This window comes from Octodon degus, unplaced genomic scaffold, assembly GCF_000260255.1.
Source record: "Octodon degus isolate 3935 unplaced genomic scaffold, OctDeg1.0 scaffold00088, whole genome shotgun sequence".
Lineage (NCBI taxonomy): Eukaryota > Metazoa > Chordata > Mammalia > Rodentia > Octodontidae > Octodon > Octodon degus.
The window spans coordinates 1,934,783-1,946,055 of record NW_004524664.1 but is presented as its reverse complement, the minus strand read 5'-3'; the positions used below and the strand labels follow the sequence as shown (position 1 = coordinate 1,946,055).

General features: G+C 39.4%; 1 protein-coding gene across 5 annotated transcripts in view; it reads left to right on the top strand.

The window, feature by feature from the left end:
• Positions 1-11,273, top strand: part of Slc7a2 (solute carrier family 7 member 2) — a 71,462-nt gene that overhangs the window by 14,147 nt on the left and 46,042 nt on the right. The window contains exon 1 of one of the 5 annotated variants that reach the window (XM_023722009.1): positions 10,586-10,687. The exons of the other annotated variants lie outside the window; for them this stretch is intronic. The gene's annotated coding sequence lies outside the window, so the exon portion shown is untranslated. Of the gene's footprint in view, positions 1-10,585; positions 10,688-11,273 lie in introns of those variants that run through there. 5 annotated transcript variants of the gene reach the window in all.

The following is an 11,273-nucleotide window of genomic DNA, read 5'->3' as shown; positions in this document are numbered from 1 at the left end:
TTTTTTGCCAGCTTAGCCTACCCTGAGGGCCGGGCTGGCACAGCATGTGGTGCTGGGGATCAAACTGCGGTCCTCTGTGCCTGCTTAAGCTTGCCTAAGCAGGTGCTTTAGACTGCTAAACTATCTCATCACCCCTGACATGAGGATAATTGGCACACTTTTAGAACTTTTTTTTTTTAAGTGAATATGAAGAATGTATTTTGGTAACTCTTTAGAACATCTTGATCCAAATCTATTTAATTTTGCAGGGAAGATCTCTTTCTAGTTACTCACGAAGGACCTGTTGGTGCTTCTTTGCCCTGTCTTGGTTCTCAAGTTTGGTGTCTGCTTCTGATAACTTTTTGATGGAGCTAGACAAGGCTCCGTCCATTATTTAAATTAAATGAATATCATCACTGCTTTTTGAAATAATGTTGCTACCTGGATTTGTTATTGCTCAAGTTACTTACTTTTGTATTCTATATCATCTATTTCTGAAGCATTGCCTATTTTTATTTATTTATTTTTTATGTGTTTGGTACAGGGTCTCACAACGCAGCTCAGACTCCTAGTGATCCTCCTGTTTCAGCCTCCCCGGTCTGGGATTACAGGGTGCACCACCACGCCTGGTCCCGGCTCGGGGTACTCCATATGGCACATGGGACCAGGGATCCTGGTGCTTGCCTAGGCAGGTGCCTACACTACTGAGCTAGCTCCGTGTGCCAGTGTTGTCTGTTTTCAAAAGCTTACTATGCAAGCCAGGCATGGTGATGCATACCTGTAATTCCAGCACTCAGGAGGCTGAGGCAGGATTGCTGTGAGTTCCAGGCCAGCCTGGATACTTAGTGAGATCCTGTCTCAAAAAAAAAAACCCAAAACAAAACAAAAGAACACAATTTATTACCTGTAAACATCTGCTGCAGGACATACTTTAAGTTTCGCTTTTCAAGGATAATAGCCATTGTATATGGACTTACTGCTACAGAGCACTAGCTTGGGGTTTTCTCAGCTGAAAGAACAAAATCCAGTTTGCAACTCAAGCTGCTTTTCTTTTTCTTCTTCTTTTTTTTCCTACTGTCTTTTTTTTCCCATAATTTTATTGAGAAACAAATAGCAATGAGACAGTTTCAAACCAAATTGGTAGGACAGTTTCAATAATTAACACATTGCATACATTCTTCCTAGTGGTTAATTGCTGTACAAGATGCGGACATGATATCCTATTTACAAACACTATTAGAGCAAATCCCTCTATTCGTTAAGAGAATGTAACTATATATCTATCCTAACAATTTTGAATCTTTTTCTTCTTATTCTTCTTCCATTTACGTATTTGGCACAGGGTCTCACTACACAGCTCAGACTCATAGAGATCCTCCTGTTTTCAGCCATCCCAGCACTGGGTTTACAGGTGTGCACCACCTCGCCTGGACTCTGTTCCCAGCTCAGTGCACCCCAAGGGCAGGGCCTGCATGGCACACAGGTTCGGGAATTGAACCCTGGTCCCTGCTCTTGCCAAAGCAAGAGCTTAGTTTACTGAGTTATCTCCCTGGCCCTTGCAACTCAAGCTCTTTTAGTCCATGTTTGCAGTACATGATGATTGCATTCCTCATGGGTAACTGGAACAGGTACAGAACACATCTTAATTACTTTTTTATCCCCTCCCCTCCCCTTCCCTCCATCTCTTTGTGTCTTTCCCCTTTGCAATAGATCTTTCTCCATATTTCCTATGATCTATCTTTAACTTTGATCTTTATATTTTGATTTTCTTATATGAGAGAGATCATGCAGTACTTATTCTTGTATGTCTGAATTGTTTCACTTAATGTGAAAATCTCAAGGCACATGTTTTCTACAGCTGACTCAAGTTTATCCTTCTTTATGGCAATATAGCACTTCATTGTATATAATACCACTTTCTTTATCCATTCATCTGTTAATTGATATATAGGCTGCTTGCAGGATTTAGTTATGAATTGTGCTGCTATAAACCTGAATATTCATGAATCACTGCAACATGATGACCTTAGCTCTTTTAGGAAGAGTCTTTTAGAAGCAGAATAGTTAGTTAGGTGAATTGTAATTTCTGTTTTTAAGCTTTTGAGAAATCTCTGTACTGATTTCCATAAAGGTAGTATTAGTTTACATTCCCACAAACAGTGTGAAAAGATTGCAGTGTAAAAATATATCCTCTTGTGTTTGAGGGTTGGTGTGTGCTTGTGGTAATGAGGATCAAACCCAGGACCTTTGCCTGGAGATACAGCCCCAGCCCTTTTTGACTTTTTATTTTGAGACAGAATCTAAGTCATGAAGTTTCCCTGCCTGGGCTCAGATTTGAGATCCTCCATGTCAGCCTCCCAGACTGCTTGGATGTGGTACTTGCTGCGGTGCTTGGCTACAACAACCGTATAATTATGACCCTTTAAATATATTTCCTTTCATTTTAATTCTGTATTACCACAGTATTGTACACATGACATAAAATTTATTGTCTTAAACCTTTAAAAAACTTTTTTTGAGACAAGTCTCACTATGTAACCCAGGCTACCCTCAAACTCATGGCATGCTGGGATTACAGGTGTGTACCACCATGCCTGGCTCTGTCTTTTAACTTTTTTAAATATACAGTTATTAGTGTTAAGTACATTGCAAGTTATTCAGAGTATCTTTAGAACTTTTTAATGTTGCAGAACTGAAATTCTATAAAAATTTAGAATCCCCCAGCCCCTGGCAACCACCACTCTTTCATCTCTGAATGTGCCCACCATAAGTAAGTTGTGTGGAATAAATCCTATAGTATTTGTCTTTTTGTGGCTGGCTTATTCAAGTTAGTGTAATGCCCTCAAGGTTCATCCATGTGGTAGCACCTGTCGGAATTTGCTTGCTTTCTCTAGGCAGAATGATATTCCATTGTATGAATACTTCATATCTGTACAAACTTTTATTCATGGATAGACACCTGGTGTTCTTCTACCCTCTGGCCATTGTGCATAATACTGTGAATAGGCGTGCAGTTACGTCCTGGACACTGTGCCTTCTTCTAGGTATGTACCAAGAAGTGGAATTGCTGGATCACATGGTAATTTTTTTATTTTTTGAGTTTACAATACTGTTTTCTACAGTGATAACGCTGTTTTACTTTTCCACCAATAGCAACAGTGTTTCAGTTTGTCTACCTCCTGATTCTTTTTATGTATTTGTTGTTGATTTATACTGGCCATCCCAATGGGTGTTGAAGCATTTTATAGTTTCAGATTTGCTTTAACTTTGGTGGGTTTTTTGTTTGTTTGTTTGTTTGGTTGGTTGGTTTTTTTGTGTGTGTGGAACCGGGAATTGAACTCAGGCCCTTGAGCTTGCCAGGGAAGCACGTATTCTACTGAGCCATCGTCCCAGCCCCTGTTTGTTTGTTTGTTTGTTTGTTTTAAAGCACTTTATTCAGGCTAATTTTTTTTAAACTTTGCTTGTTTTTTAATAAGATTTCAGTTTATTTTCAGTATAAATTATCAATATTCATTTGTATAACAGTAGTACACACACACACACACACACACACACACACACACACGCACACACCTACAAGATTCCTGGGCTTTTTTCAGCCTGCAAATATAAATGCTAAGGACAGACTAGTCTTGACTGCTTCTTATAAAGTGTTTTAGTCAGGCCTTATCAAAGGAATAGATTTAGTGCAGGACACATAATTTATAGCATTATTTTATAATATTCACCCCAAAAGTCAAATGCAGAAGACTATAGGAGATCTGTCCTTGCACTAGAGAGCCAAAGAATCCAGCTGAGGACCTTGATCCCTTAGTATCCTCCTCAGGTCCTCTAGCTGGAGGTTTAGAGCCCATAGCAACATCTCACACAAGTCTGTATCAAGAATCTACACTGGGAAGACCCACAAGGCCAGTGGTAGAAGCTAGAAAGTCTGCACCAGTGAAGTGAGGGTTCTGTACCCCCAGGCTGAGGGGTCTGCACTGGAGCCAAGACGCAGCACTCAAGGTGAGGGCAGAGCAGCCATCCTCAACAACAGTGAGGATCTGAGCTCCTCTGATAATGAGAACAACTGAGTTCATAAAGAACAACAGCATGACATGCGTCTGCAAGGGAATCAACAGCATATCACCCGCCCTTCTCATCATCCTTTTATACCATTGGCAACAATCTTCAGGTGGGCCTTCCACACCTAGCACCATTCAGTTCATTGGGGTATTACAAGTTGACCATTAGCTAATCCACCGCACAAGATGCCTGTGTATCCCTTGTAGAATTGCTTGAGAGCAAAACACCATTTGTGAGGCTTCCTTCACCTCCACTGATTTGAACCCAGTTTCTGGGTCCAGGAAACAAATGAAACAGGAAGTACAGAATAGTGAGGAATATGGGATAAGTAGTGAAATTAAGGAGAAGTCAATTTTGAAAATGCACTGTGATGTAAAACATACATTGGTTATGAGGAGCAGTGACAGATAGAAACAGGTGTAAAGACCTTAGAAGAGTGCCTGATATTCTAGAAAGAGTAGGCATGGAGGTTGAGGCCCAGAAAAGACAAGTTTTCCTTCTAGACTTTTTTAAAATAAAAAAGTCTTTTTTTTTTCTTAGCCTTTTGGCTAAGATCAAGTGTAATAATGTGAGAACACCATGGTAAATAAAGGAAAGGTGGGAAAATATATAGCACTTGGTGAGAGGCGACCCTAATTCCAGGGTTTCAAGTTTTCCATATTTCCTACTTCTCTTAAAAGATACTTTGAGAAGAAAACTCTATTTTGCTTCATAGAATGTCCTTCTGTTGCTTCCATTGTTATTTCTTAGGCTTGCTTCACTATCCTTTCAGCCAGAAATGTGACATTTCTATGAAGATGACCAGTTAGGGCTTTATCTTTAAGCACATTCTAGTTTTTAAATTTAAAATTCACATCTGTGGAGGGATGACAGTAATGAGGACAAAGAAAATGAAGATGTTATAGTGAGTTTTATGAAAAAAAAGTTTAAAATACCTCATGCCTCATTAATGTGGTATCTAGGCAGACGCAGGGGCTGGGATTGGATCCCCAAGTGCTGTGCCAGCCCCGCCCCCGGGGTGCACTGAGACAGCTATTGAGACTGGGTGTGGTGGCGCAAGCCTATAATCCCAGCACTTGAGAGGCTGAAAACAGGAGGATCACTACAAGTCTAATCTGTGTAGTGAGATGCTATAGACCCTGTACTAAATACCAAAAAACAAAAAAAAAAACAAAAACAAACTGTAATCTGAGTATTCCTGGTACCTCATTGTAGACTAAGCTAACTGATAGAGCACTTATTTCTTTTCTCCTTGTGGTATTCCATAGGTAGGTACTTTGGTGGGACTGTTGCTACAGGCAGTGATTACTATTTTCAGATATGCCACTTAATACAGGATAAAAGAGGCAAAGGGCAGGAGTTAAACACCAAGATGAAATTGTCGCATGAGGTGAACATTTACACTTAGGAGAGATTTATCAAATCAGTATTTTTTTTTTTTTGGTCTAAATAGTGGCTATTAGGCCTGGGGAGATAGCTCAGCAAGCGGCATAAGTGCCTGCCTGGCAAGCACAAGGTCCTGAGTTCAATCCCTGGTACAAAAAAAATAGTGTCTATACAATGGTATAATGCCTCTTGTCACTTTTCCAAGTCATTATTTATGAAGACAGACCTTGTGGTTTTTTTTACTTCATAGGTGACTGCTAGTTGTTTGGAGGATGAGGATGGTGAATGCCACATGGGGTTTGGGGAAATAAGGACTTTGTTGTACAAGAGCGACTCTTTATTGTTTTGAACATATGAAAAGAACTATGAGCTAAGCCTTTGTCTTCAGCCACTTTTTTGCCAGCATCATTTGTTTTATACATCCTTATAAAGTTACATACTGATTAACCACCAGGCTAACAGGCAAAAAAAAAAATTATATATATATATTTGTATATATATTTATATGTATATCATGTAAGATATATGATAATATATAATAATTATATTGTGGCCTTTCTTAGAAGAGCAATGGCCTTGGAATTACATTTTCTTCCCTTTTGATAGTGTCAACATTTGATCCTTGTTCTCTTTTACTTTCTTTTTTCCCCCCACAACATCCAAAATAAAGGAAACAGTATTCTGCAACTCCATCCATTCTAGGTTTCTCCTCAGCTACTATACTAAGTTAGATGATGTAACCATTAACCAACATTGGCTTTTCACCAAGCTATGGTGACAAGTTTCTTTCCTAAAGGCACTCTCTGGATAGTGTTTCATCTCAGTTTAGAATGTCTGCTTCGCACCAGGACTATTTATTTGTAGAGAACTGCCTGTGCTTTTCTTTCTGGGATGTGGCAACCAACACTTTGCTGTTCAGATTACTCTTGTTCTCTTGGTGTCTTATTCATCCGGAGAAACTGTGAGCTCTGAGAGAAATGGAAACTTCACATTCATCCCAATCAAAATTTCAGTAATAACAAAATAGAAGTCAGCCAAAAAAATTTTGTTAATTCACATTATATAATGTTGTAGTCTTGATTTGGTATCCTAACATTCGTATTCTAACTAGGATATTATCTTAGTCTCCTCAGGTGCCATAACAACATAACATAGATTAGATGGTTTGTATGACAGATTTGAATTCTTGCAGTCGTAGAAGCTGAAATTCTGAGATCAGGGTGTTGTCATGGTTGGCTCTGGTGAGGGCTCTTTTCCTAGCTGATGGCTGCTTTCTGTGTTCTTACTGGTGGAGTGAAAGTGCTCACTCCCTTCTTATGAAGACACTAATTCCATCACGGGATTATAATCCTAATCACCTTTCAAAGTACCCACCTCCGAATACTTTCACAACTGAGGCTAAAATTTCACATGAATTTGGGGTATAGCACAAACATTAATCCATAACAACTGGCTAGTTCTTGAACCTTGAGCTTTGGTTTTCTTATTCACAACCTAGAGATAATAATGGTATCTGCCTCATACGGTTGTGGAATAATTGAGTTCAGTTAGTGTATGTAATACATTTAGCTCCTCAAATTAGAAATAAAAGTCATAATGTTGGTTGATCCAAGAATACTTCATGAACCTGTCTTTTCCCAAGAACTTACTAGACCTGTCTTAAATTTTAAAGAAATCATTGAATTCTTGTTAATGAAGATCAAAGTCTCTTTCTTCCATATTCCTGCTGATGTTTTCCTTCCCAGGATAGCTGAATTTTCTGATCCTGTTCCTGCAGTTATCTCTGTCTCTCTGTGTCTGTCTGTCTCTGTCTTTGTCTCCCCCTCCCCCGCTTCTCTCAGTCAGCCCTCACTGAGCTCATGGACTTAGTGGGCTTCTCTTTTGCCTTGAACCCTGCCTTATATGTCGGTGCATATTTTCAGTTACTCCACAGATCCCTGATGCTGCCTTCAAACCCTTCAGATTATTTTTCTTTTTCCCTGGTATTGCTTTTTATCTTCTTTTTTTAAAAAATGTATTTAGTACAGGGTCTACAGGGTCTCACTACAGAGATCAGACTCATAGTGATCCTCCTTTCTTCAGTCCCCCAAATGCTGGGATTATAGGTGCACACCACCATGCTCAGTCTCCTTTTTTTTCAGTACTGGGGATTGAATTTAGGACATTGCATTTGTCAGGCAAGTGCTTATTCTACTGAGCTATCTCCCTGGCCCTTCTTGTTTTCCTTATTCACTTCATGGTCATGTATATAAAAACAGTGAAAGTTTCTCTGGGTTGTCTAAATGTGGGTAGGCAGGTTCCTAAGACTGGTAGGTTCAGTTTATTAAGCCATCTATTTTCTGGTTGCTTATAGTACCCTTTAAAATGTTTTCTCCATAAAGCCTTTCAGAATGATCCAAGAAAAGTGTCCTGCCTCTTCTTCTGTGAGCCCTGGGAATGGATTCAATGTCTTTGTCTATTAGAAGGACATGTGACTGATTGAAATATCTTATGCCCATACAATGAATTAGAAGAGTTTTCTTTAAGAAGGAATTGGTGTTATCATAAAGAAACACCTACATTAGAACTATATTTTATTAATTTGAATGTGTTTGCACCGACTTTAGAATTTGGAACATTTCAAGTGTGTTTTAGGATAGAATCTTCAAAGGTAGAAGCTTATTTTGGCACATGTTTAATCAAGATGTATTTCAAAGCAAAGTCATTTAGAGCTTAGGGGATAATGGAAATATATGTATGTATATGTATACGTACACTTACATCCTTTAATAAAAATTGCCAATATTTTTCAGAACACAAATTTGCTTGCACTTTGAAATATTAAAATATTTTAATGTCTTTTTCAATTCAGAAGTACCTAGGAAATTCCAAAGGAGGGGCTCATATGAAGATGTACTGAATAGTTTCTCTCCCCCAGCTTTATCAAAAGAGCTTGTGCCAAAGATGGGGAGATAAGCCACAAACATCTAGCGCTCTTGTCCAGGGCCCAGGTAATGAATGTCATCCTCATAGGGGTCAATCAGGTGTGTTGCCTCTCAAAGGAAAGAAGGATCACTCCCTGCTGGAAAAGACCAAGACAGAGCTTCACAGAGAAGGTAGAATTTGAGGAAAACCACAAGAGAGGAGTAAAGGGATATTCCTGCAAGTAGAGATGAGGTAAAAAGACATTCCTGAGCAAAGGACTCTAGAAAACATGGAACCTGTTGGCCACATTACACACAATTCCCTTTGTCTGAAGTGAGATGGAATAGAAGGGGTATATGAGAAGAGGAATCAGTTCCCACTTATTGAGGGCCTACTATGTATCAATATTTCATAAATGCTTCACTTGTATTACCTGCTTTAATCATAGGAGGTAAGACTAGAAATAGAGACTGGGTCATGGTAGTGACTGACTGCCGGGGTATAAAGAGGCTATGTTTTGGTCCTCAATGAAGTGTCTAACTTGCAACAAATAGTGACTAAAATTCCTGGGAAGTGAGGACCAGAGATGAGCTTCATATCAAAGGAATTTATAACCCTGGAAATGCTCATGAGCCGTAGTATTAGGATTTTCCTGCTTGCAAGTTTCCAGATCTTTAGGAATATGTATTTGTAGTTAGAATAACATGTTAGTTTATTGTCTAGAAGAAAGAAATCCAGTCTAATTGTGGAGGAGGCAAGTTTCTTCTTCCTTTCATTTCCCTGTCCAATGTTTTCTGTCCAGCAGCTGTCATGGGTACGAGAGTGCTGCTGGCTGTCAGTAAGAGCTTCCAAGTTTTTACTCTGGGCATATACATGCCTACCTGAAGGTAGGGCTAGGTTCCCTGTTTCCCTTGAGGCAGTGTCACTAGATGACTAACTCTAGCTAATAGCAAGTTAAGGGAAGTGCCGTTTGTGACTTCTAGGAAGTTTCTCTCAAAAAAGCTTCTTTTTATCCCTTTGTACTTTGTACTAACTAGAATGCAGAAAGGAGGGCTTGAATTTATTGATTTTTAACTACAGAACTGTTACATAAAATTTTTTAAATGTATCTCAAAAGCAGATCATTTCTGTTACCTGCTTTAAGGTTAAATTTTTAGTACTGAGATACATATTACTTGAATGACCTTTTATAAACCAATTTCATGCTTAGCATTGTTCTAGAAGTTCTTTGTTTATTAAAGAAAACAGACCATCACGATGATATTTACTGTCACTGATTAGTTGATACTGTTTTTTGTTGGTGGTGGTATTGTTCTTTTATTTTATTTTTGGTTTTTGTAGTGCTTGAGCCTTTTTTAGGATACTTGCCTTCTAGGAAAATATATTTAAACCCTGACATTGAATATTTTGATAGAGGTCAAAGAAATGTTTACATTTCAGGAAAATGGAGGCAAATACATGTAGAGTTTAAGCAATGTTTGATGTACTTTGTATCTTCCTCCCATACAAAAAAAGCTTGTTTATGACCTATGTTCTTTGTGAAGGATGTCAAGGGAACAGGATGTAAGACTGTAAGAATTTGCATCAGATTAATTGGCAGGAATCTCGTAGTTCTTGATTCTTAGTTGTAGGCAGTTTCCTTCTGGTTAGTTTGTGTAAGCCACTTGCTTAAGAAATTACAGAAGTTGTAGCCTACCCTGCTGATCTCTGCCTGCCATCCACCTAGTGTGTCTGGAGTTCTGTTCCCAAATTGGATCACTGTGTGCAAAAGGCCATGGAAGGACTTAGCTCAGAGGGCAGCCAGAAGCCCCAGAAAGGGGCTCTGGAGAGGCAGAAGACGTGGCACTGGGCTGTGGCTCTTTTCAGCTTTCTGGCAGCACATCTCGCATTAGCGTGGGGTGCTGGGATACACTTGGCTAAGGCAGAAAACACAAGAGGCAAAGCCTTGAAGAAAACCCAGCTCTTGTGTCCATGCCCAGAATGATGCATTGCTAGCATACAGCCAGTTGTAAAAGAAATCAAATCCAAATGTGGAGGAGGCAAGTTTCTTTGGGCTTTCATTTTCCTGTTTAGAGTTTTTTCTATCAAGCAGCCCTCATAGGAGTATTACCTAGTGGCCATGCTTAAGGAAATTATGTTCGAAAATTTTTAAACAGAGGTTGTAAAATATCACTTAGATTGGGTCTTCATGATCACAGTGGCTGCAGCAACCTAACCATTTCCAGGAGGAGGAAAGGATGTGGTCCACCTTCGAGGCCTTAAAGACTAACAGCTCTACTGGCCACAAGAAGCAGGACTGAAGATGTGTCCTGGGACGTGAGTGAATTCTGTGCTGCTCATTTGTATTATTCTGGTGAATAGGCTGGAGAGGAGACTGGGCAGGGTTCTTACCATTTTATCATGTTTTCAACCAGTGCGTGTACATGAATACCTGGTTAGGGCTAGGTTCCCAGTCTCCCTTGAGGCAGTGTCACTGGACTGACTAGCTAATAACAAGTTAAGGGAAGTGTCCTTTGTGACTTCGAGGAAGTTTCTCTTAAAAAGAGAAGTTTCTTCTCAATAAAATTAATATTAAAAATAAAAAGCATGATATTTTTACTCAGAAAAAAAAATAGAGAAGCTTCCCTGCATCCCTTCCCTAGTTTGTACTAAATAGAATGCAGAAAGGAGGGCTAGAGTCTGAAGAGTTTCTTTAGACCTTGAGGTTAGATCCATAGAGTGAGTTAATAGAGGCTTGTGCCACTGGTCTCTGGGGCTCAGGGAGGTGGCCTTTAGACCCACCTGACAGTGATAAAACTTCCAGTTCAAACTGCTGTTGTCTGGGGCTTTCTGTCACTGACGTCTGAACTTAATTCCAGTGAATTCAGGGGACTTTGTGTAGAAGTAGTAAAGATGAAGATCAGCAAAGGAGATTAAGTTTAACCACATCTAACATATAT